Here is a 27,900-nt window from a genome sequence, read left to right on the forward strand (position 1 = left end):
CTTACTCAATAGAAATCCATTTGTTCCATGAGTTTAGCATTTGTCTGCTAAGCAAGTGATGAACTGCTGGCAATCTTGTGCAAAACCAGTATTAAGAAATTACTGTAAGCAACTAAATAAACCTCCCAAAAGCAAGAGATTAAAATGCCATGTAGCTCTAGGCTTACTCGGCAGTTCAATCTATATCCCTGTGACCTGGTAATCTAGTTACTTTCTTTAAAACTTGATAGTCCAGTCAGTGTAAGTCAACTGACCAATCATTGTAAAACTGCCGTAGCAAAATAAGTATCAACTAGGGCCCCAGGTACATGTTTTTCATCCAGCTGCAAATAGTAAATTTCCAAAATAGATTTCTAGTAGAAATAAGTTTGTAGGTATAGGCTGGCTGTGACTCTGATAATAGTCGATCTCTAACTCAGAAATGCCTCAAAAGCACTCCCTTTTGTCACTTACATTTATAATGTAAAAAGTCTTTAAAAAAGCTTAAAAAAATCGAATAGCATTTTTCTTGCAAGGCACTCTTTAAGACTCATTACCGAACTTCGAGCTATATGGAAGTTGTAATATAATGGGGGGGGGGGGCAAGCTACTGTTTGAAAGGTAGTTCCAAGAGATGGAAGCAGTTGTATTTTATCTTAACAGAGTTTTTAAACAAAATGGTGTCAGTGTATTCCAGTTATATAGCAAATCCCCTTCAAAAAGTTAATTTATTAAAAAAAAAAAAAATACCAGAGGCAACATCTTGGTCCAGTAGGTTACCGTCTGCCCCAGGGTCAAGAAAGGCCAAAACTTGGCGGGACTTCCCATCCCAGGATATGGTAGCCAGCACCAGGATGCGTCGAGTAGACCAGGCCAACGGGTCTGAGAGGGCTCCCTTTTGCACACCCGATACACTGGGACCTTTGGGAGGGCATGTCCTTGCCCTGTGACCAGGATCGCCGCAGTAAAGACAAAGCCTCTGGTGAAGATCGGAAACTGTTCTTTACTTTTTTTTTGTTTTCTATTGCCACATTTAAAAGTGGAACAGTTTTTTTGTGATCAGAAACTGTTTACTTGAATGGAGAACTGATAGCCAATTTTTCCCAGCTGCTTAAGGTAGTGTGGGATTGTCCGTACTAATGGGGTGTCAGAATGCTCCAAACATTAAATAGCTAGTTTCCAGTCAAAACTTATAAAACAGGCTCCGGCCTGTATCTTTTTGCAGCAAGTGTCAGCAAAAACAAAAAACAACAAATGGTGGCTCAGCTGAGCAACTAACTGTCTCACTCAAGTCCTACAAGTCATACATACAGTCACTTTTCATCTAATATAGCAAAAAACTAACATATAGTGCAGAGTTTGTCCTGTAGAACTGTATTTCCTCCCAGCTTTGGGAACACACTGAGCTCCTGACAGCATAACGCTGCCGGATTAAATGGCACACCAGTACTTTACCTCCACAGGTAAAGACCCAAATATGAGTCTGATGGTCAAGGAAAACCCTCTTGACTTTTTCCCCTGATCAAGCTCCAGGACCCTAACAATCCAACTTTCCATATACCAAACTGAATAGCCAGCTAATATAAAATATTTCCTGGAGCCTAAAAAAATATAATATCTTTTTCTGGGTAGTACATATACCCCATCCAACACTTTCCCCACAAGGTTTTGCGACATCCTGTCACACTGACAAAAAACTAATCCAAGCAATAAGTGTGAATTGATTAAAAAATATTTGACATAAACACTTCAGATCTCCGTTGTAGTATATAGTTGCTCCACTTTAAAAGTGTTGAATGCTAACTGGCGATAATATAATGGATATCAGGTTAAATACAACTTTTTTTAAATATGGTAAACAGCACAGTAAATGTAAAATGTAGTGGTGAATATAAAAGTGGCAATCACAATGTAAGGTGATGATCTTTTCAGCACATTTTATAATTGGGGGAAACAGAAAAATAGTGTTTTTTTGTATAAATAAGAACATCTTTTGGAAATCATACTGGACACCCTATTATAAACATGTTCTCATATCTCTAAAGTCACAGGAACAAATGATATACAGTATTTACACTGAAAACGGAAAATTTTACTATTATGAGACTGAAAAAAAAAACAAGATAAATAAAATTGGAATTTTGCTATGTATTACCAAAATAGTGGCATCCCAACAGAAGCAAGCACTCCCAAACACTGGCATCATAATGCTGACAGGATAAGTGGCACCACCCAGTGGCTTTAGTACAGAATTACAGTAATCAATGTTACTATGAGCAGCAGAGTCCAGCTTATTTTTTCTGTGATGGTCAAAAGCTGTCAGTTTTCTTCATTACTATTAACCCTGAATCTATTATTACTGTATATAAAGAAATGGGAAAAAAAATATTAGGCCACCTTGAGTGAAGTACCTTCTTGGTTGACTATGGTGGTTTAAGGGTGAAACAAATTTTCAAAAATGTTTGCAGGGAAAAAAAATGTTTATCTTTATAAACCACCAAAGTTTACGTACAAAAATAGGTGTGGCTGGGATTTTTTCACAAATGTAAAAAATTGAAGAATAATAGTAACAAAGCACATCTCCCATACATAAAACTGTCAAAAGGATAAGTACAAAAATTAAACTAATGAGCACTGATAAATGTATGCTTCTGGAAGTACCTACACATACCATTGGCTGTCTAGAACACCCAACACCTAGGAAGTTCGACTGACTTCTAGAATTGAAGCCAAAATCGATCTATGTACACACACTAGATAACTGTTGCCCAAAACCAAAGATCAGGATAAAAAATCTAGGATGTGCACAGTGGTCCTGTCTAGGAATGCATGTTGTCAGTGATGGAAGGCTCCACAAAATTGAACAGTACTGTATGTACAGCACTCATTCTAGTGTTGGTGTTCATGATCATGAAGGATTGTTTCCAACCACATAAATGAATTATCTTTATATAGGTTTTTATAGGTTTAGGCAGTAGGAAAGATTAGGGTTGTGATAAAATTAGATTTACATTTCTGAAATTAGTAAATTAATCAGCAAAGAGCAGACACTTGCCAGTAGTTTTAAAGCTCTTGACTCTTTAAAAAAAAAGTTTTAAAGGGTCTGTCCTACTCACAAGTGATATTTTAGCTATAGTTGTTTAGTTAAAGTCAACCTTAATTAAATGTTTTGTTTACTTTACCAATTTAAAGGGGATCCAAACCCAAAACAATAAAAAAAAAACAATACTCATGACAAAACATGAACACACATATCTTTGGCAACAAATCAGACACTGGCACATTGGGCTGCTCAGTAGTCCCTCATCCCCACCAAAAAGCCCAGATATGGCATCCTCCAACTTTTTCCTATTTGGTGCAATGAATGACAGTCTTCAGGAAAATTATTTAGTGACACAGACAAGGTGAATGTAGTTTTGATGTAACAGGGTTACTCTATCAACATATGCATAGAACATGTCAGTTGATAAAAAAAAAAAAAAAAAAGTTATGGCTTCTATTGCATTACTTTTGGAACAGACCATGTGTATATATATTGTATGTATATTTTTTAGAAAAATTATATCATAAAAGTATAAAGTTATGCAAAAAGTCTCGGAGTTGAACTGTTTTACAAACAAGAGTATCTGGATGAATGTAGTATTTGAATAAATGGAATGACCAGCTTATCAAAAAAAAAAAAAAAAAAAAAATAGGGAGAAAAAGGAAGTGGTTACAATACTTGTAAACTCAGTTAGGAGAATCGTCCCATATACTATTATAAAAAAAAAACACCGCTATACTCCTACTTAGTGTCCCAATACAAATATAAAAATTCAGGAACACAGAACTTGCTCATAAATACATAAACTTGCATATGCATATCCTGGCTGCCAGGAATGAATTAACTCCCACGCGCATCATTCTGCTCTGACCAATAAAGATGGTCAAAGAACCTTTTTCAGGAACGTGAGGATAGCAACACTCACAGTAGAGTGAGGAAAGGTGAGATAATTTAAAAGATTGTGATCAGGCAGGTATGTTCATTTTACTAAAGTGGAACTAAACTAGAATCAAAAAAATTACACTTAACTTTATTTCTGCAGGTCCCTCGATGGTGATGGTCCTTTCAACAATTCGGTCCCGCATCGTCCTGGAATTCCTCTTTGTCCCTGCGCCGGTTGCCCCATCTTTTTTTCACTTCTGTCTACTTCTTCAGTCTTCTTTCTTCATTAACCAATCTCGCTAGGAGGAAAAATGTTCCTTATGTGCATGCCTCTAATTCCAGGCAAAAGGAAGGAGCAGACTCCCGGGATGCATGACCTAGGTATCCCAGAAGGCTGTGCGCTCTCATTAACCTCCCTGGTGGTATGATTAATGAGGATTTTTAAATGTAAAAGCGGTATATTTAAAAATCCTCATTATTTTAAATTTCGCGCCTGTTCCCGCCTACCTTCGTAACGGTCCGGCCCTCGAGCCTAAGATGCTTCTGACCCATGCAGCCTCTTCTCAACAATTGACTCCTTTCCTAAACCCCACACTTGCTCCCCCCACAACTACCTTCTCTGCCCAAGACATAGCTACCTACTTTAGTGATAAAATTGTCAAAATCAGACATAATGTCTGTGCTCACCGTGCTACTCCAACCATATCCACCCATTACACCTGTAAATCATCACTAACTTTCATCACTCTTTACTCTGGAAAAAGTCTCATCTCTTCTTTCACCATTTCCATCTACCACCTGTCTGCTTGACCCAATTCGCTCTGATATCATCCCTGTCCACTCCTCTAATCTGGCCCCTCTGCTCTAACCCAAGTATTCAACCTCACCCTTTCCGCTGGTAACTACCTCTCCCCTTTCAAACATGCCATTATTCTCCCTATCCTGAAGAAACCCTCACTAACCCCTCCCTACCTTCTAGCTACCATCTGAACTCCCTTCTCCCATACGTTTCCAAACTTCTTGAGCACCTTGTCCATAAAAGACTCACCGATTACCTGAGCACCAACTCTCTCCCTTTACCCCCTCCAGTCTTGTTTCCTAGCCGTCCATTCCACCGAAACAGCCCTTACTAAAGTGGCCAATAAGCTCATCAGAGCTAAGTCAAGGCAACTTTTCACTGCTCCCTGATCTTTCCTCTGCTTTTGACACTGTTGATCACCACCTTCTAATCCAAATCATGCGCTCCATTGGTATCTGTGACACTGTTCTCTCTGACAGCTCCATTCAAGTTTCTTTCAGTGGTAATTCCTTCTCCCCCACTCCCCTCTCTGTTGATGTCCCCGCAAGGGCAGTCCTTGGACCGGTACTCTTTTCACTGTACACCTCCTCATTCGGTAGTCTCATAGCCTTTTTTGGTTTACAGTACCATTTGTATGCTGATGACACTCAAATCTATCTGTCCACCCCTAGACTTGTCTCCTTCAGTCCTGGATAAGGTTTCATCTCATCATTGTCCGATATATTTATGAAACTCAACCTGCATAGGACACAACTCATCTTCCCCTCCTCAAATTTCAAATCTCCCTTTGACAAATTTCTACCGGTTAACAATACTGTCTATCAACCCTCTCCTCAGACACGTTGTCTTGGTGTCACCTTCGATTCTGCCCTCTCATTTACCCCCCATATTTCCAGGTCCTCTCCAAAATCTGCCCCTGCGTAACCCCGGGAACCAAAAAACTCCTTGTACATGCTCTTATCTTTCTCTTCTGGACTATTATAACATCCTCCTCTCTGGTATTCCGCTAACCCAACTCTCCCCTCAACAATCTATTATGAATGCTGCAGAAGCGGTTCACCGAGGCTCCAGCTCCTTTGGAGGCATTTTGCTCTTTATACACCGCTCTACCCCCCACACAAACTTCCCTCCTAGAAAGCGACTCCATAACAGCCAGTAGATGGAAAATGATGTTGCCAAGACTGCGGTCAACAGCTCCAGGGAAACAAAAAGACAGGAGCTGAGTGTCATGGCCCAAGATGCCTGCTGTCGCTGCACTCCTCCACGTCTGAAGACACGGAGGGCAAGTCAGGTCATCTTCCCCCCCCGAACCTCACCAAGATAGCAGAGGCAGTAGCAGTCCTCCTGAAACCCACTATACAGGAGGCAATAGATGTAGCAATAGGCAAAGGGATAAAATCAATGAGACAAGAGCTCAAGAGTCAAGCCACCAGACTCTCCAACGCTGAAACAAGAATCTCTACTAATGAAGATGACTTGCTCCAGGCCAGAACCCAATTAGGGGCCATGGAATCCCAGATGCGCAACTTGTCTGATAAAGTGGACGACTTGGAAAATGGATCTCTGCAAAATACTCTACAAATTAAAGGACTTCCTGAATCTATAAAGCCAACTATGCTGCCCCAGATATGTGTCTCAACCATACCTGAGCTACTAGGCCTTAACCATACATATAAAGTTTAACGTGTTCATCGTCTGGGTCCCCTCACTAAAGACCAAAGAAGACCACATACTAATATTACAAAATACTTGGACTATGCAGATCGATCCAAACTCCACATGGCATTCCGCTCTCAACGCAACCTTTCTATTGAAGGTGCATGGCTCCTTATCTTTCCCGACTACTCAGCGAAAGTAGGTTGCAAATGCGTGCTCTTTCAACATGTCTGTTCCATGCTTTCCAAGCACAAAATTTGCTTTATACCGGCTTATCCGGCTACTCTCCATCTTTATGATTTTCAAGGAGCCAACCATTCTTTTATGGCCATGGAAGACGTAGAAGAATTCCTTAAAGGATGTCTCGACAATTTGGAAGCTAAAAGTATGTAAAGAGTCACCTGCTTCAAGTCCTGACTGTTTCCACAGAGGGCCCACATCTCCTCCTGGAATCTACCCTCCTTCTCAACCTCAAAAATCAAAAAATCCATGGACAAAAAAAAGGTTGATTACCAAGCAAAGGTCGCTAACCTTGCCCACTTTCGTGGGAATCCCAAGTCTCAAACGAATCAACACTAACAGATGTTGAATGTTGATGGAAGTCAATGTACCTTTGAGTGTGAGCCTACCCCCGATAGAAAAACTGTTTCTATACATTTCCACACCCATGGGAAAGCTGCATGACAGGAAGCAGAAGCGCTGGTTTCCAATGAGAAAAATCAGGATTCAGAGTGAGCTCCCTGAGATTGGGCATGTTCGATAAACCTGGCCAATCGGATGTGATGTTCCCTGCCCACTTTGAAATGTGAAGTTATCTTACCCCTCACATACCAGTAACAACAGAATGAGAGTTGTGTCTGTGTCCATGCTGCTGTCATTACCCCCAATGTATAAACCTCCAAATCTCCTACACCGATTGTTGTAGAAACTTAAAATTTTCAGGGTAAATAGGGGACCCTGAGAGCTGATAAACCTAATTTCAGTCCCATGAACATAACATGTTGCTAGATATGGAGTCTCAAACATAAAATCCTAATAGCAATCAGGAATCTTTTTTCATTAAAGTGGACCTAAAATAAAAATAAAAAACAACACCTTTACTTGCACAGATCGGTGACATATGCCGTTGTATTTGTCAAAAAAAAGCGTGAGATTGCCATCTTTCTTTTTTCACAGAAAAGTCCCTCCTGCGCATGCCTTTCTCGGAGCCCAAGCCTCATGGGATTCAAGACGCATGTATCCCAAGAGGCTCTGCACTCCTCTTCAGTCAGGGGCTTTGCCTTTTTCATTTTTAGAAAAAAGGTATTTAAAGAAAAGAAAAACAAAAGGGTTATCTACCCTTCTATATAAAGTAAAAATTGTGGCAATAGCTCCACTAAGGGGGGCTATTTCAAGACCAGGGTCCTAAAAATGTGTGGCAATGAGCATTGGGGTGCTGCCAATTGTCTGTGCGCTGTGGTACCTCAAATATAAATTTGACCACTCACAAAACTTTAAGGCTGCGTTCAAGTTGACAGTAAGGTTGTGGTGCCGTGTGGTTACCCCTTCCTCATCATTTGAAACCTTGGCTGGGGAGACCCTTAGTACTGCTCACTGTCACCTGGAGTCAAATTTGCAGACGCTGTGGTGCTAGGGACTGAGCGGCTGGTGGGGCCACTTACCTTCTCTGAACCCCAATTTCTCTTTAACAGTAGAGAAAATGGAAATGTAAGATAAGAGGAGGACCACCCCTCCTGATCCTCCCACCAAAATTGTTTTACTGATTTTATGTTTTTTATGTTGATATTGTTATTTGCAAAAAAAAAAAAAAAAATCAATAAAAAGATTAAAAAGAAAAAAAAAACAATACAATTGCTTATCTATGAAGCAAAAGGAGAGAATGGTCCATCCCTTAGTCACTCATGGGGTAATGAACACAAAACAAGTATACATTAGTTCTTCTATAGCATATAACAAAAGTTGGCCTGGAGCTATTTAAGTGAAGGGCCACATGACAGAGTAAGTGGGGAAGACAGGATAGCAAAGGGTTACAAAAAAAAAGTTTAAGAGCGGGAAAAAAAGGGCAGGAAAAAATGGGGGGTACTTGGGGGAGGGCTTGGACATTTGCCAGTTTAAGCAACCCCCACCCACCCTCCCTGTTCTTTGTCTTTTTTGGTTTTTGATTTTGACAAGTATGTATATGCAAATAGAGTAATAAGCAATTATGGGGGCAGATGTCATAGCAGCAGGGGCGGCTCTTATCAGGTCCATGAAGGGGTTAAGTTTAAAAACAAAAGGGAATGAGGGGTAGGGCCTAGCGGGGGACGGGGCTCTGTCTGGTTAATCGGGGCCCTGCACAATACTCGGTTATTGTGGGGGCTAGATGTTTAAAGAGGAGATCCGCTAATTGTCCCTGAGGCAGTGTATTAGCGGCTGGGGGCCTGTTTAGTGATCAGAGGTATGGGTTAAAAGTAGTAGGATGGGAGGAATTGGATTCATGGACCTAAAAAGAAAGCAAGGGCCGGCGGAACTTAAGGCTATTAAAAAATGTTTGTTGTTTGAAGTTGTACATATGTGGATGTTTTTGTTGATATGCAAAAAAGCATGTTGTTAAAATTTTTGGTTAATAAAATGAGCTGCTATGGCCGATTTAACCCAACAAAACAGTGTGGTCTATTATTGGGTATGTTGGGTTGGATTGGGGGTGGGGCAGCTCATGGCTTCATCGGCTTTGCCCTAGTCATGTGGCCAGCCCACTATATCTGTTGAGATGGCGGACTACCATGTAAAAATCACCCCAAAGGAAAAATTGATTGGACATTGTATACTCATTCATTGCAACAAACCTGTAATACTTGTATAATGAAAAATTTTAGTATTTTGAAAATTATTTTAGATGCACTCTAAAAAGCCTACAGTCAACCCTGAGGAAGCCCATTTAGGGTGAAACGCGCCGGATGTCAAGACTGTGATTGTATACAAAATGGATGTGATATTGTAATTATTTTTACAATTAGTTGAGATTTGTATAGAACTCATTGGGATGGATTTCTTACAAAGAATTTATATTATGTTATCTTCTATTACTTTATGTTCACTAATAGTTGTGATTTGTATTGTGTGAATATTTACTATTAACTTATAATATAGTTTTGCTTAAAACCCTTCTTTGTTCACCTTGTTTTTTGATGCATTGACTATTCAATAAGGGTTAGCAACAATTATTATTTCAATACATATATAACTTATGTGAGTTCACTATCACTATTATTAGTTTTTAGTCTGTTCAGGTTTGTAGAGATCCCATTTTCTTTCTATTTTGTTTTAATGTATTTAATGGCAATCCATGCAATATTCAAAGTTTTGAATATTTCTTTTATAACTCAACTTTGAATAATACTTCTCCACAACTTCTCTTTGACCTGTTTGGGTTGCTCTTTGGTATTTATGTTTCTGGTTCAGGGTGAAAGAGTCAGGGCCTTTTCAGAATTGATCTATTTACTATATGTATATAGACATTATGTTAAAGATCATGTAACATTTTGATTGCAGACAGGTGGACCCTAATCAACTAATTGTATGATATCTGAAGGTAATTGGCTGTCTCATACCTTTTTTAGACATTCCATATAGCAAGGGGAATGAATGCATATGCACTTACAATTATTCACTTTGTACTTGGTTTTTAATTTATGAATAGCATTTTATTTACATTTCACTTCAATAAGGTAAACTATATTGTTCAGTTCATTACATATGTAAATGAGCATCCATTTTAATTGTAAGTTGTAAAACGACAAAACAAAACAAACACAAAGAAAGATAAATTATTGTGCAGGGATTTGTATTTTATCACCTCAGACGTTACCATCTTCCCTCCACTCAGATCCCTACTGCACAGTTTAACCCAAATAGGGATATACCCTAAAATCCATTAAATTCCCTTTTTGCTTGTGACCTTACCATTTACAGTAGGTAAATGCGGGGATGTACAGTTTCTTTAGTTTCACGCTTACCTAATGGAAGATAAGCCCAGCTAAGGAAAGAAATTGCCTGTAGTGACAAAGTTAGCCAAGCTTTTGCTTAATGCAACAATATACTAAGTAATGTCAGGTAATGCTTTACTCAGATAATGTGTCTTGTAAGGCACTCTGCTCATAGTAAATAATGTGAAGAACTTAAAATAAATAAATGTTCCATCCTAATATGTGTGCCAGATTCTCAAATGTCTAAAAACTGCTGCATATGGGTTGCCTCTGCACAATTACCTACAAGCCATATTAAGATACTAGTCAAACACTGCCTTAAGTGCCTGTCTTTCTGTGTAAAGCTGCGTACACACTTCCAATTTTTGTCGTTGGAAAGGATCTTTCCCGATCCTTTCCAACGACAAGGGAGTGCACGATGCATGAACGGTGCTGTACATACAGCACCGTTCATGCTCTATGGAGAGGGGAGGGGGAGAGCGATGGAGCGGCACCCTGCTGCGCGCTCTCCCCTTCCCTTTCATTAGGATCGGCTGTCGTCCATCGTCCGTGGATCCGGCAGGTCGGTCGTCCGGACGATGGACGACACCGACTGTACACACGCCAGATTTTCGCCCGATAATTGGCCGATGCCGATTATCGGGCGATAAAAATCTGACGTGTGTGTACGTAGCTTAAGTATTTACATACTGACCAATCTCTGATTTTATCTTGTACTTGGTACGACTTGAAGTGCAAAGTGTTGCTGTAAGGCCCTGGACAGCACCAGTACTCACCTGATACCAATCTAACTCTGCAGTCTTTGCCATTAGCAAGCCCCCCGGTCAGCCTCCGGACCGATTTTCCCAAACAAGTGTCTTATGGCATTATACGGTAAAAGATTTGCCAGTTACAGCAGCACACAGGATAATTCATCAAGCACCATAAAATGCGTTGGGGGTATCCAGTAGTTGTTTTTATATGCAGTTTTTACTAAATGTACCCAGTGCTCTGCCCAGTCTCTTTTAGCCGGACGTACCACCCGACACTTTATAACAATACTGAGGAAATGAGCAGTTTGGGCATAATACAAAAAATTAAGGTTGACAAAGCATCAGGACCCGATGGATTACATCCACATGTCCTCAAAGAGCTGAACTCAGTAATTTCAATGCCATTGTTTCTAATTTTTAGAGACTCTTTAATCACTGGCATTGTACCAATGGATTAGCAAAAGACCAATGTGGCTCCTATTTTCAAAACGGGAGCAAAGTCTTTACCAAGTAACTACAGACTGGTAAGTTTACGGTTAATAAGTGGAAAGGACCTAGAGAGTTTGTTAAAGAACCACATGGAGGAGTTTCTGCTAGAAAATAATATTATAAGTGACAGTCAGCATGGATTCAAGAAAGACTGAAGTTATCAAATAATTGTACTCTCTTTTTTTGAGGAAGTAAACAGGTACTTCTTCACTACCTAAACAAAATTCTGGGGAGAACACTGTGTACCCCCTGCCTATGAATTTATTATCATAATTATTTGTATTTAAAGTGTGCAGGTTTGTAACAAGTCTTCTTAAAGAAGCCAGTATATCGAGATGATCTGTAGAAAATGCTAATTTGAAATTTTCTTTGCCACGATTCAGTATGGGTCATTGTAACAACAACAAGCAACTGACTATTGTTCAGGTGGATTAGAATATCTATTTAAGCAAAATTAATTTGTATATGGCTCTTGGATAACATTGTACATAGCCTCATAAGTAGTAAGAACAGTTGCATTCCTGACTATACAGGTCTGCAAAATATAGCTTTAACAGTGTGCACCCTATTTGTTAGTGGAGGTTTGCATTCCAATTTTCCAGTTCCAAACTTTTTGTGCAACTATTACAAATTTGCTCTATTTATGTATGAAATATCCTCAATATCCTACTTTACTTACTTTAGTGTTTTACCAAAACACTGAAAACGTTATAAGGATAACTATACACTGTAAATTGTTTTCAGCCAGTAATTAAAGCAAGTATCAGAAACTGAGAAGATGGGGGATGTATCATGTATCAGAGTTGGGATATGCTCCAAATGCAACATTGGGTCAGTCCACTCAAAACAAATCATTTTGCTTTTAGGGAATGGCCCAATTTTTTGTTTTATCATTCTGGAACTCTAGGGTTGAGATCTGGCAAAGTTAATGATTTGACTACATTAAACAATGAAATCTCCCTTTTCATTTGATAATGTAGATATGTAAAAAAAATGACTACTGGTAATGCAGGGGACAATTAGTTTTTTGTAATGACAGCTGTAGAAATGCCGACATGAGTACTTAGATACAGTAATAAAGCTGCAAGTGTCAATTAAGAAGCCATTTGGTAATCTAAGCAGTAGCATTAACCCAAATTTCAAAAGCTGCCCTCCATACAAATATGAGAAAAAAAATAAACCTATTTGTAATGGAAATTGGCCACTTTTCCCAGCCTACTCATTTTTATGCCCAAAATGCAAGCTTTTTTTGTGCAACAAGTTGAATTAGACACTTGAACTGAGTTTAGCTGGATTCCACAACATTTGTAGAATATGAGCCTTTGTATAAAGGTTTTACAGTAGTATACATCATTGTCACGGCAAAGTGAATGACAAATTTTCCCTTGTCCCATATCAACCCAAAAAAATCTCAAAATCATCCTATATCCACCAGTACCTCGACATCTCTCACAGGCGTTTCTATAAAAAAAAAAAAATGTTGGAGATTGTCCACTTTCTCATCCATTTACTTGCCATAAGGCAGATGTGCAGACAATTAGGAACCATGTCCATTCTCTGAGCTCCAGAACTCAAACAAGATGTTAACAGGCTTTGTAAACAACATGAGTTTCGCATGCTTTTGAGATCACCTACAATTAAATAACAGGTGTTTGACCTGCAGTTGACCTCCTGAATTAACCCTCTTTAAAGGAGTTCTCTATTAACATAGACTTGTATTGAAAAAATTAAATCCTGTAGACACTGGCTCTAATACGGACCTGATTTTAAAAAATTAAGTTTTGCAATGCTAAAGGAACATTTTAAAATGGTAATAAAAAAAAGTCTATATATTGTCTTTAATTTGTCCTAAAAGATATCCACCTGACATGTGCCTAAAGCCTGGTAGACTGTGCCTAAATATGTGAAGTGTGAAAGGCACTGATGCCTGTGGCTATTATAGGATTTTGAGATATGGTCATGGCCACTCACTGCAAACACTACTTTGTCTCATCTGTCGATGTGTGTTTCATAAACCTCTCCTGCTGCTTTTTGATCAGGATGACCAGTTTCACCCAGGGACACAGTAGGGGAAAAAAGTATGGTAAGTCAGAAATAGGTAAAAATATCACCTCCACTAATCCATTTTCTGTGAATGAAAGATTGTTAGCTGCACTCCTGAATACAATAACAGTTTCTAAATTTAAATCTACTACTCTATCCCTAATTAGGAAAAAACACCATCTCCTATAGAAGCAGATGGCAAGGACAATAGTCAGTCTACTTTGCTAAAGTTAAACATTTTGGTGAACTGTTGCATAAAAATATTGGTACTTATTGGTATATATTGTTACACAATATTATTCAGTATACCTAGGCAAAAAAGCAACTGTGGTAGGTCAAGAGCAAACAGTTGTTAGTGTTCTAATCAGCTGCTGATCATCATAAGTCTTGGCGTTGTTCTCTCACATTAAAAAAAATCAAATCTATACCTGTTAGCCCAGTACTTTTTCCATCAGGGGGTGCAAAAACAATGCAAGCGAATGTATAGATCATTGTACAGAAAATGATAAAACAACAATCTGCATTTTTGCTTTGGAAAATAGCTAAAAAAGTGCATTGTAATGCAGTAAACACGGTTCTGACTGAAGTAGTTTAACACTTCCTAAACATCTAAAATTGTCAACTTGTTGCTGACAGTCAAATCCAATTTGTCACGTTGGCCACATCATGTAACAGGACCTAATGCCATTGTTCCCCTTATAGTGAGGTTGACAACTGCAGAAAAATCTGGAGTTACACTTCTCCATCAAACACTTTCTCACTTCTAACCAATAGCTGACTTGCGTGTCATCCACCAATTACAGCACAGATCCTCTACAGCTTCAGCTACAGTTGGCACTGTGTGAGGCCCAAGGAGGCTTCAGCACAAGAAAGTAGATTCATTTGCTACCAAGAGGGGTAATGCAATGATTTGTAACCGTGCAAATGGGGATTGTTGTCAAACAAAGAGCAGCCCCAAAAGGGCATGGAACCATGCGTATGGTTGTAGGTGCTGGCTAAATCAGATAGGAGAAATCCCAAGGGAAGTCAGCTTGCAGCCATGGACCACCTGCCCCACAGCTGTTTCACAGCCTCTTCCACAGCATCAATACTGCAGACAGCACATTAATAAATAATTCAAAGAAGGCAATGTCTCCTCTTCCAAGCATGTTTTAAAAGTGCAGGCAGGACGGTTTATTAAAAGATAATAGACTTTGTATAATTATAGGGATAGGACCAGTCCTACTACTGATGGCAAATCAAGGCCTTTACAAGCAGGGAAAGCAGTGTAAACATAAACTAGCATCTAACAAGAAATATTTTTAGTCAAACGTTGCAAAAAACAACAGTATATATGGCCTCTGGTAAAAGAAAATAGCTGCGTTCTTTGCTGATGGTCGAGGAACATAATGTGAATCCATTTATTTTGCGACTGGGGAGCGAAAAATGTTTATACATAGAGCGAATGATCATCTTCTAGAAAACGCCCACAGAGGTGTTCGATGGGAACCGTGAGTTTCAGAAGGTAAACAACAGCCACGCCCCCTACAGTTCTCTCCTTCAACGTGCAGCAAAAAGGCAGCAGTATATTTCCATTGCACTCAGTGACATGACGGTACATCTCACCCCATGCACAGTGGGATCACAGGATAGCAGCACGTTTACAGGGTACCCATAAGATTTTACAGATCCCTCCCTAAACTATAGCTGTCGGTGCACAAAACAGCAAATAAACTATCAGCATATGTTTTTAATCAGATGCCAACAGTCTCATGCACACGTGAAATACTCTGATCAGAAAGCTGCACATGCCTGCAAAGTGGCAGGGAAGAACATCAACAACATGGACCCATGCTTCCCCCCCCCCCCTCTCAAGCATGCCAACCAGGGAAGCTGTCCTGGGCAATGCCAGTCGCACTGGAAAATGACCGAGCGCGATGTCTGTGTGCATAGTGCCGCAGTCATTAGTAAAAGACATATTTTAGGTAAAGGCCGATACAAGGGTTTTAAAAAGTTGTAGTTTATAGATTTTCCCCTCCCTCTTACTCTTTAAACATGACTGCCCAACATGCGCAATACCTAATGCCTGTGCTGCACATTCCCCCCACCTCTCCAGCAGCTTCCTCCTCTATATAGCACACTACAAATTAAGCATAACACATCCAGCCTGCAGATCGGCAACAACTCCCCTTCCATGGCATGTAGAAATTAGAAAAAGAAAGAAAACGTGGGCTGCGTTCTCCGGATGCTTTACCTTGCTGGGTTTAGGGTGTCCTCACAGTGGAAATGAGCTCAGGTTAAAAGAGGGGAGGATCCCACGGAAAAAAAACCACAGAAGACCACGAGCCTTCTACAGAAAGTCCAGCGGTTCATCGCACACACTCTCCAGATCGCTTATTGCTCTCCCTCCCGGAGTGGATAGAAAGTAACTCCTTCTATGTCATCCAAAAAAAAAACAATCCTCCAAAGTGAAATGGTTGCTCATGCAAATCCTTCAATCCCTCGGTTGATCGTCCTCTTCTGCAGACTTCCTTGATCTGTTGCAAAAAATACACATATACATATTTATATGCGTGTGTATGGTAATATGAATGGTTGCAGGCTGCTCGGCTGGGAAAGGGGGTGGGTGCTGTGAGGCTTACTTTGCACTCAATCCTATGTCAGTCTCATGCTGGAAGGGTATGGGTTGTTGTTTTTTTTTACTTGGAGATCCAGGTAGGGAGGGGGTGTAACCTATGTCCCTTTCAGTTTTTCCCTTATTGATCGGGTGGCACTGGGGAGTTGGATTAGGTAGAATTCGCAACGCACTTTTTAGCAATGCCCCATGGGACCAGCCCTTCTTTCACTGCACCCCCTCATCATTTACTATTAGGCCACCTTCCATTTTCTTTCACTTTATGCAACCATCAATACTTTGTGCACCATTTACCTTTTACTTTGGCTCCCCCCTTTCCTCTATCTTGTCCTTCTAGAACTATTCCTCCCTCCCCTCCCTTTTCTTATATACGGCCGCCAACCTTTCAAGAAGCTGCAGTTTAGGGGACATAAAATGATCAGTGACGTACTTCAAATCTCTATTTCTCCTGCGTCAAAAAAGAGGTTTGTGAAAATAAGAGATGTATTTGGGTTGGCGATGCGAAGGAGGGATGGGTGACAGAGGAGGGGCAATACGCTCTACGCCCCTTGCAAGTGCAAAGGAAGTCAGCCTGGACTCGGCTGTGCCACAGCAGGCTGTGAGTTGGCTGTGTGCTTCTATGCAGGGATGTGATGACTGGCACAGATGCCATCTAATTCCATCATATTGGTACCAATATTCTATTGCTACCCTACTTCTAAAGAACTGAACCTTAATTATAATACAAAGCTTCATGTAACGTGATGCAAAAAGCTATAAGAAGCCCATAGCTACCCCATGGATGTCAGTTATCTTACTCCAGTTTGCTAAATGCTGACTTCTGATTGGCTGTTACGGATTCGCGCCCATCATTACTTGGGGTCATACAGTTGAATGTTGTATTTCCCTCTTACAGATGTACTTTGATTCAATGGGTATTAATGATTAGATAAGGGCCTGCACTCTCCTACGTGGGTACATCTATAGCCAGGTGGGCCGATTTGTAAAAAAAGCTTGAAATATTTGGGGTGACATGACGGCATCATTGGAAATATGTAGATGTGCTTGAGTTCAGCATAGAAAGAATGGAGGTTCTAATAATGCGCATCAGTTACTGCTCGGCATTGCCCCTACAGCTCATAATCTCTAAATAACACCGCAGGGAGTAATTATGTGCAATAACCAATAGCAACGGCCATTTACCGCTTGATTTCCACAAACGCTGGTTGGTTGTTTCGGCTTCCTGAGAACAGGGTTTTTTACATTCCAGTACGTCACATGTAACAGAACACAAAATGAACTGAATATGTAAAAAAAAAGAAGTTGAAGGAGGCATAGGCGGCTGCACTGAGGCAGCAGTGTGCACTCTCCCTCCCACCAGCACACAGCAGCTCTGTTACACGCCCAGTGAGGGATTCAGTTGCCTCCAGCCCTGTAAAATGACATAACGCGCGCAGGTGTTTCCTCCCTCCCGGGACACGCAGTGTTAAATTGTGAGGAGAATGGCGGGGGTCACAGTGAGCGTTGCTCATCACGCAGTAAAAATTGGAAAGACGGCTGGGCTCTCATAGGGAGCGTCTCGTGCACACATTGTGGGCGGGATCATGTTTACACGTATTCGCCGCTCGGAATAAAATCTCTACTTCGATGCTTTTTAACTGCGCGTTATAAGAGTGCGTGTTGTGTGGCGACCGAGCTCCATACCACCCCCCCATTTTCCGCCTCATTGCCTAGCCAAACGGTCCGCCCTCCTATTGCAAAGACGTTATGGATGAAGCTGCCTCCCAAGCAGATAACAACCGGCTACGCCCCCTCAGCCTGACAGCTCACTAACGTCTGCCATTCTTTCAATGGGGAAGCCAAACATGGCGCCCTCATGACGTCAGCGGTTCCTCCCAGTCATGAATTCAATACATGCGCCCTGTTTAAAACAGTGCAAAGCGGGAAATACTTGCGCTCGAATAGCGGTTTAAGTATGCAGTTGTATTTATTTTATAGGCGTTGTTAGCTTTTCTGAACGGAAGTATGGCAGGGTTGTTAGAACTGGCTAGTTGCATTGCAATAGCTGTGGAGCTTTTGTGTTTTTGTTTATGAGCCTACCAAACTCATTGTTATTTGAAGGACCAGGGAAATTATTTCTTGTTTTTAACTGTTTTTAAGCGTCAATGGAAACCTTTTTACATTGTAAATACCATTTACAGTGCCAAATACAGAGGACCTGTGGACCTTCCAGGTCTAACATACCTAAACAGGTCTTACACCTAACATAACTTGAAAAAATATTATTTTATGAATATGATTTTATTAACCGTGGATTTAAAGATACTTTTCTCTTTAATCACTTGTGCCTACTTTTATACTGATGAAGACATGAACTTTATCATGGAACACTATGGTGTTTGTTCCAGTTCTTAATTCCCTAAAATACATCTGCAAAATGAGTTCTGTCAGTTCAGATTTGGTTGTCACCTTATTGTGTACAGGACCAAACCAATTAGTTGTCTCAACAGACTATTTCCCTGTCAAGTGTCCCTGCAACATTTTTTTTTTCAAGGATAAATCTGTTCTATCTTGTTTTGCCAAAGACAGCAGCACAAAGAGGGATAAAAACTTTGGGCTGCAGCTTGAGTAAGCTTTTCGGTTCCCACCAGTTAAGCAGACCTAAACTTTCACATCAGACCTAATAGATCTTTATTCTCACCTACTTGCACTAAAATGTCAGACCCCCTTAGTGGCACTGGCTGTCACCTAGAATCCATGAAAAATTAAACATTTATTACAGTGAGGGAAAGAAAGATTTGATCCCCTGCTGATTTTATACGTTTGCCCTCTATAATTGTAATGGTAGGTTTATTGTAGCTGTGAAAGAATAACAACAAAAGAACCCTCAAAAACCCATGTACATTGTAATGAGTGGAAAAAGTATTTGATGCCTTCGCAAAAGATGACTTAGTACTTGGTGGCAAACCCCTTGTTGGCAATCACAGAGGTCAGACATTTCTTGTAGTTGGCCACCAGGTTTGCACACATCTCAGCAGGGATTTTGTCCCACTCCTCTGCAGAAGTCAGTAAGGTTTCGAGGCTGGTTTTGCAACTGGACCCTTCAGCTGTCTCCACAGATTTTCTGTGGGATTAAGGTCTAGAGACTGGCTAGGCCACTCCAGGACCTTCATGAGCTTCTTCCTAATACACTGCTTTGTTGTCTCGGCCCTGTGTTTTGGATCATTGTCATGGTGGAATACCCATCCTGACCCATTTTCAATGCCCTGGCTGAAGGAAGAAGGTGCTCACCCAAGATTTGACGGTACATGGCCCCATCCATTGTCCCTCTTTGGTCTTGGCCATGGTGGCTAGTTTGGAATCTGATTGATTGCTCTTGTGGACAGGTGTCCTTTATACAGGTACTGTAAAAAGCTTGGACTAGGAGCACTTCCTTACAGAGGGTGCTCCTATTCTCAGCTTGTTACCTGCATACAGTGAAGACACCTGGGAGCCTTAAATCTTGCGGGTTGATAGTGGATCAAATCCTTGTTTCACTCATTATACAATGCACATCAAGCTCTGACTTTTGAGCACTTGGTTTTTGAGGGTTCTTTTGGTATTCTGTCCCTCACAGCTTCAATAAACCTACCATTACAATTATAGACTGGTCATTTCTTTGTCAGAAGGTAAACGTACAAAACCAGCAAATACTTCCTTCCCTCACTGTATATGTATGGAAGAGAAAAAAAAAAGCACATAAACTTGCTGACCAATCAGGGCCCTGGGAGTGGTTCCAAACCACTCCCATTGCTTTGATAGGACAGCAAATTTAGTGCTTATTTTTACTTTTTGACTAATCATGTCAAAGTCCCATGAGCCTTTGCAGCTTCACCATGGCGATGGAGATCCCAGGGGCAGGGGGTCAAAGCAGTTTTTGACAGTATAGGGCAGGCAAGTCCGGCCCAGTGGCAAATTGCGGCCCGTGTTCAGATTTCCACCAGCCCGCAGCCTCTGTCATAAAACTAATAATTTGCGGCTCACGCATACAAAAAAGCTATTTTATACTTCATTAGAGTTGATCAACCGCCTTGCAATAATCGTCCCGCTACTCGGGGGGCATAATCAGCAGGACAGGAGTCGCCATCTATACCCAGGGAATCCCCTACGTCATTCCAAGAACGCGCTGTGCACGGAGCCCGCACTGACACCGGATTCGTATACAAGGAATCCCTCACGTCACCCTGGTTGGCATGTGCTGTGTGGGACCTGCGCAGACCATGCTTACACTAACCCTGAGTCTTGCTGAATGGTCGGCCCCTACACATTTTCACCTTACCAAATCTGGCCCTCTTTGCAATAAGTTTGGACACCCCTGGCCTAGGGACTTTAGAAGCTTTATTCCTAATCTACGTTGTCACCCTAATCTGCTTGATCACCCTTATCCACAATATTATCTTAATGTGTGTTGTCACCCCCATCTGTGGAGCATGTTGTCTCCCTAACTAAACTTGTCTCCCTAATCCTAGTTGTCACCCTCATCCACAATGTTATTACATGCATCTATACACTTTTCAACCTATTTAGGCAACATAACCTCCTGGGCGGTTCATTTTTGGCCGGATTTATATCTCTAAAAGCGGTACCTTGTCTTTCATGAAAATTTATTTTACATTGTAAGCCTGTAATTCCAGGGCTGTGGAGTCGAGGAGTCGGAAATAATTTTGGGTACCGAAAGTCGGAGTCAATAAAAATGTGCCGACTCCAACCCCTGATAAATTTAAATTATAAAAAAAAAAAAACAGCAGGTTCAAATGCCCATACTTTACAAACAATACTCATAATTAAGTACTTCTCTGATGTAAGAGCCCAGTGCATAGCTGTATTTCTACTAGTGTGATGTTCAGCTGAGCTTTTATACAACCTGACTTTCACAATATTGTAATCTGGATTATGAACATTTCAAAAAGTGTTTTCATTTTATTTCAGATAAATTGTGTTTAACAAGTTCATTTGAGTGTAATGATGTAAGGTGTAATGATACAAGTGTAATGATATAGGTGTAGGTGAGTGCTATGGCCTGATGTGTGTGCAGGTGTCCTGTCTGCACTCTCCATATATTCTCCCATCCAGGGCTGAAGTTTAACATCATTTTGCACACTACCTAGTACTAGGAAGTTAGTTAAGTCGCCCCCCTGGCCCTGAAGCCTCCCACTGCCCTGTCTTCAGCAGAAGATCAGCAAACAAAGATAAAGACAGCAGCGTCTGCTCAACTTCCTCTATCTGCTAAAGGAGCTTAGAAGAACTTGGAGGAACAGCTTTTTCAGATTCAACTGAATTTTCATGATTATTTTAAAACTGTATGACTGCTTGTGTGTACTACGATGGAAGGCTGTGTGCATGTTTCTGGATAAAACTGCAGGGCTATGTGTATGTGTGTATGGTGCAGGAATGTATGAATGTTTGTGTATAGTGCATATTGTGTGTATAAATAAATACATATATATTTCAGTGTTTGATACCTGTTCCTATTTACCAAAGTAGACCATTTGGTACAATTAAATTTCAGACCTACTGTAAAATAAATACAGATATTTCAGTGTTTGATACCTGTTCCTATTTACCAAGAAAGACCGTTTGGTACAGTTAAATTTCTGTCCTACTGTAAAATAAATGCAGACATTTCAGTGTTTGATACCTGTTCCTATTTACCAAAGAAGACCGTTTGGTACAGTTAAATTTCTGGCCTATTGTAAAATAAATACAGATATTACAGTGTTTGATCTGGTTCCTGTTTACCAAAGAAGACTGATATACTTACATTTCTGGCCTACTATAAAATAAATACAGATTTTTCAGTGTTTGATACCTGTTTCTATTTACCAAAGAAGACCGTTTGCTACAGTTACTTTCTATCCAACTGTAAAATAAATACAGATATTTCAGTGTTTGATACCTGTTCCTATTTACCAAAGAAGACCATTTGGTACAGTTAAATTTCTGGCCTACTGTAAAATAAATACAGATATTACAGTGTTTGATACCTGTTCCTATTTACCAAAGAAGACCGTTTGGTACAGATAAAAATTTCTGTCCTACTGTAAAATAAATACAGACATTTCAGTGTTTAATACATGTTCCTATTTACCAAAGAAGACCATTTGGTACAGTTAAATTTCTGGCCTACTGTAAAATAAATACAGATATTTTAGTGTTTAATACCTGTTCCTATTTACCAAAGAAGACCGTTTAGTACAGTTAAATCTCTGTCCTACTGTAAAATAAATACAGATATTTCAGTGTTTGATACCTGTTCTTATTTACCAAAAAAGATCGTTTGGTACAGTTAAATTTCTGGCCTACTGTAAAATAAATACAGATATTTCAGTGTTTGATACCTGTTCCTATTTGCCAAAGAAGACGGTTTAGTACAGTTAAATCTCTGTCGTACTGTAAAATAAATTCAGATATTTCAGTGTTTGATACCTGTTCCTATGTACCAAAGAAGACCGTTTGGTACAGTTAAATTTCTGGCCTACTGTAAAATAAATACAGACATTTCAGTGTTTGATACCTGTTCCTATTTACCAAAGAAGACCGTTTGGTACAGTTAAATTTCTGGCCTACTGTAAAAAAAATACAGATATTTCAGTGTTTGATTCCTGTTCCTTTTGACCAAAGAAGACTGTTCGTTATAGTTAATTTTCTGGCCTCCTGTAATATAAATGCAGATATTTCAGTGTTTGATACCTGTTCCTATTTACCAAAGAAGACTGTTTGGTTCAGATACATTTCTGGGGTACTGTAAAATAAATACAAATATTTCAGTGTAGGATACCTGTTCCTATTTACCAAAGAAGACCGTTTGGTACAGTTAAATTTCTGGCTTACTGTAAAATAAATACAGATATTACAGTGTTTGATACCTGTTCCAATTTACCAAAGAAGACCGTTTGCTACAGTTAAATTTCTATCCAACTGTAAAATTATTACAGATATTTCAGTGTTTGATACCTTTTCCTATTTACCAAAGAAGACCGTTTGCTACAGGTAAATTTCTGTCCAACTGTAAAATTAATACAGATATTTCAGTGTTTAATACCTGTTCCTATTTACCAAAGAAGACCGTTTAGTACTGTTAAATCTCTGTCCTACTGTAAAATAAATACAGATATTTTAGTGTTTGATACCTGTTCCTATTTACCAAAGAAGACCATTCGGTACAGATAATTTTCTGGCCTACTGTAATATAAATGCAGATATTTCAGTGTTTGATACCTGTTCCTATTTACCAAAGAAGACTGGTATATTTAAATCTCTGGCCTACTATAAAATAAATACAGATATTTCAGTGTTTGATACCTGTTCCTATTTGCCAAAGAAGACGGTTTAGTACAGTTAAATCTCCGTCCTACTGTAAAATAAATTCAGATATTTCATTGTTTGATACCTGTTCCTATGTATCAAAGAAGACAATTTGGTGCAGTTGAATTTCTGGCCTACTGTAAAATAAATACAGACATTTCAGTGTTTGATACCTGTTCCTATTTACCAAAGAAGACTGTTTGGTACAGTTAAATTTCTGTCCTACTGTAAAATAAATACAGACATTTCAGTGTTTGATACCTGTTCCTATTTACCAAAGAAGACTGTTTGGTACAGTTAAAATTCTGTCCTATTGTAAAATAAATACAGATATTTCAGTGTTTGATACCTGTTCCTATTTATGAGAGAAGACCATTCTGTGCAGTTAAATTTCTGGCCTACTGTAAAAAAAATCCACACTGGGAGCTCAGGCTGACACTGCCTCCACCCTATCCTCCTGTAGCGGCAGCAGCAGCAGTAGTGTTAGCAGGTCGCACACATCCAAAAGTCTAGACCAAGGCAGGGGGGATTTTCTGGATGCCTGGCGAAACCTGATGCGGCCAACTTAAAAAGTGAAGTGCAGGGGCATAACCATCGAGAACAGATAAAGCGCATGGTGCTAAATGTTGGTGGTGGTGCTGATGACAGCAGTTATGAGGAGGATACCTATCCTGACAGTAGTGGAGCCAATAATTTTTGGATCAACAGGCTTGAAATTATGCCATCACGCTTATTTTGTGTACGACATCCAGTGTTCTGTCCGAAAGAACCTTCAGTGCCGATGGCAGAGTGCCGATCACGGCTGTCGTCGGAAAATGTCAGTCGCCTCACCTTTTTGAAAATGAACGAAAGGTGGGTTACTAACAACTATCATAGCCCCACTGTAGATGTCATTGATTGACTGATACAAGGACTCACTGGCCAACCAAGATGCCTCTGTGAACCCACACTGCTCCTGTGCTGAGTTTGTGGCTGCCTATCACCAACACTCTGTCAGCTGAGCCTGCCTCGGTTTAATTTTTCCGCTAGTTATCGCACTGTACAGGGGTGGCATTCATTGCCAATATCATGCTTGCCATTGTGCCAGCTAGCAATATACTTTACATTTCTGCTGCTTCCGGGAGGCCAAGAAACTTCAGATGAAAACCCCCAGTACTGCCAAACTGATAGGTACCATTGCCTTTACCTAATTTGTCAGCTAAGTATTGTAAGATTGAGGGTTGGCATTCATGTCATCCACTTCATGATGCAAACTAACAATAACGTCTACCTTCCTACTGCTTCTGGCACCACAGACCACAGCAACAGTGCTGGCGCACAAAACATCTTGGTCTGGCCCTTCTACGTTTAATCACCAATTTCAGATATTTGTATTACACACTTCTGGGTGGCATTGATGGCAGTTACCAATGCAGTCCCCGCTCCATCTCAGGGCCCACCACCTCCTCCTCCTGCTGTTGCTGCCGCCTGTTCATTAAAATTGTATTACACACTTCTGGGTGGCATTGACAATGCACTAAACCCAGCTCTAGATGCCCATTACCAATGTGGTCCACGTTCGGTCTCAGCGCCCACCGCCTCCTCCTGCTGATGCTGCTGACGCCTGTCAGTACACCATTCACTAAAATTGTATTACACACTTCTGGGTGGCATTGGCGATGCACTACACCCAGCTTAAGATGCCAGTTACCAAAGCGGTCCATGCTCCCTCTCGGGGCCCACTGCCTCCTCCTCCTGCTGCTGCTGCCGCCTGTCAGTACTCCATTCACTAAAATTGTATTACACACTTCTGAGTGGCATTGACGATGCACTACCCCCAGCTTTCCGTGACACTTACCAATGCGGTCTCCCTGGCGATAGCTGACCAGAGGCCAAACACTGCTACTGCTCTCGACCCACACTCCGTCTCTGGTCCTCCATCCTTTTGCCCAATGTCACCGCACTACTTCTTTACAACATTATGTGTGGCATTCCTAACACCTCATCCAGGTCATGATGCCAGCTAGCAATGCGGTCTCCTGCTGTTTTGACTGCTGCTAAGTGGGTTCACACGTAGCGCCGCCCTTTCTCAATGTCCTAATGTTTAGGCTGCCTTCTGTACTCTGTCCATTACGCAAAAAAACTATTTGCATGCTGTCACTTTACCTGACATTTTATTGAAAAACACAAGGTTTTTTGGAACTTTTGTATTTTCCCTTGTAGTCACTGGTGATTCTAAAATGTATAGTGGCTTTGCTATTATTGCCGAAATTTCGCGGACCCATCAGAAGTTCAAGGAAATTTTCGCGAGACTGTCAGAGGGCTTCTCGCTCATCCCTAAAAATCACATCCTTCACTCTGCTTCTGGTTATCATTGTACTCTTATAGTTTTAATGTCCTAAACTTAGCAAAAAACAATATTTAGTCCTAACACTGATTTTCTACTTTTTAGTATATGCTTGATACCGCCTAATCCCAGTCGCTAACCCAGGAGGAGTGGCATTCTTTTAGTCCAGTCAGTAAGGAAGTATTATTTTTATTGTTATTACACATGGTGCCAACATATTACGCAGCACTTTAAAAAGTCCATAGTAGACTTTTTATGATTCTACTTCTGTAACTTCAGTACCTAAGATGGAACTATATTTTTAATTTCATGTAAATTAGCAATTTGCATCTCATCTACTGAATACTAGTAACATCTGCTTGGCCAAGTTTTTAATAAGCTCTAAGTAGGCTGGACAGACCAAGGAGGCCTATGATCAGTATACAAGACACATTTCCCAGCTCTAATGATCAAATTTTTCTTTAGCCAGCAGGAAGCCACTGTCAGCACTCTATCAGAAAATTGCAGAAACAGCTGGATGGTCTGTTTGCCATGCCAAGTCTATGGCCACCTCTAGGATGCCCATATACAGCCTAATGGCACTGTCAAGTATTGTGTTGTGCGGAGTTTCAGTAGAGGATGATCAGTAGTGTTTCCAAATCTAATTATTACAAAAAGATATGTTACAACTTCTTTGTTTAGAAAGTGTAAGCAGGCAGTAACAGCTTCTTTTTCTAATATTTGTTGCAAAAAAACGGCCATATTCATTTATTGTAGAGATGGATAAAAACACTATGGAAGTTCCCAGAAGCATGCTGATACAGCTAAGGATATGAAGGATATGTCTTGCCACACATCATTTTTAATAACACTTCTGACTGTCTATGGTTATCTCTTTTGCTTTGTAAATAGAGACTCCAGACATTTGTACAATCATATAATTAAAAGGGTTGTCAGATGCACACGTTTGATCTTCATAAAGCATTTAACTTTGCCCTTTACCTTCAGAGATTATTCGGAAAGTAGCCACAATGCCTATTCTATGAGATTCTAATATTACGGATATTTCAGTTAAAATTGGGTGCTAACGAGCCAATGCACCTAGAAACCTTTACCCAAAATGTAAATATTACTTTTCAGTGGACTCTCTACAAAAAAAAATAAAGCACTGCTTTTTTTTTTACAATTGTGGATTGTTCTGTGTTTTTAACTGCTTGCCGAAATTTGCTACAACCATTCTGCCAAAGTTTCTATTAAAAGATTCCTATTACATTTCCTTGCAAACAGCATCTATTTTTTGCCAGTTGATTTTTTTATTATGTTGATGAAACCTGTGTACACTATCACAAATACATTTTATCTACTTGGAATTGTCAGGTTGGAGGTTTAGCAGCAAAATACAAATATGCAATAAACTCTTCAAGGTAATGGATATCTCTTACATGTTCTGCTTTATTCAAAAAGTCTTTCAGTGCCACCCTCTGTCATGTTATAGGAAGATAGATGACAGGGTGGTCAAATCAGTTGGATTTATGTATCAGCCACTACAGATTTTGAATGATGCTTTTCTGAATTTCTCTAAACTTCAAATAGAAAATGCATGGCAGGGAAAAGGAATTAATTCTTATAAATATCCCTTTGTCTGTTGCTGATAACAGCAATACAGACTAAATACTTTTTTATTTTGAGTAACAAGAGTCTGTTAAGTAATATCCAGCACAAAATTCTACTTTGGTAAATTAATGTGACAAAAATATAACTTTAAGACAAATAGCAATGAGCCTGTCCAATTTACTACTTACCCGATGCAGGCAGAGCTATTAAAAAAACATTTTGACTTTGTGACTAAGCCTCACATGAAAGTAAAATTAAATTCTTATCAGGCCCTGGAAGTACAGGGAAGGCTGTTTGTTGCAGGTGCCCTGCCCCCTGGCAGGTGAGAAAGAGGAGAAGAAAGAAGTAGTGGCTTAGTAGCGATTCAAATGTATTACACCCACGGTCCTATTAGAGCAGGAGGATACCTACGCTTTTGTATTTAGCTATGGAATTA

At 40.1% G+C, this 27,900-nt stretch overlaps 1 protein-coding gene across 4 annotated transcripts in view; it reads right to left on the bottom strand.

The window, feature by feature from the left end:
• The window catches only part of JADE2 (jade family PHD finger 2), a 256,030-nt gene extending 238,499 nt beyond the window's left edge, over positions 1–17,531 (bottom strand). Inside the window, exons 1-2 of one of the 4 annotated variants that reach the window (XM_072400764.1) lie at positions 17,405–17,531; positions 15,842–16,124 (exon numbers count right to left, since the gene is read on the bottom strand). The gene's annotated coding sequence lies outside the window, so the exon portion shown is untranslated. Of the gene's footprint in view, positions 1–15,841; positions 16,125–16,229; positions 16,577–16,604; positions 17,047–17,404 lie in introns of those variants that run through there. The other 3 variants (XM_072400761.1, XM_072400763.1, XM_072400760.1) reach the window with 3 other exon arrangements.
• Positions 17,532–27,900: the final 10,369 nt, after the last annotated feature.

This window comes from Pyxicephalus adspersus, chromosome 2, assembly GCF_032062135.1.
Source record: "Pyxicephalus adspersus chromosome 2, UCB_Pads_2.0, whole genome shotgun sequence".
NCBI lineage: Eukaryota > Metazoa > Chordata > Amphibia > Anura > Pyxicephalidae > Pyxicephalus > Pyxicephalus adspersus.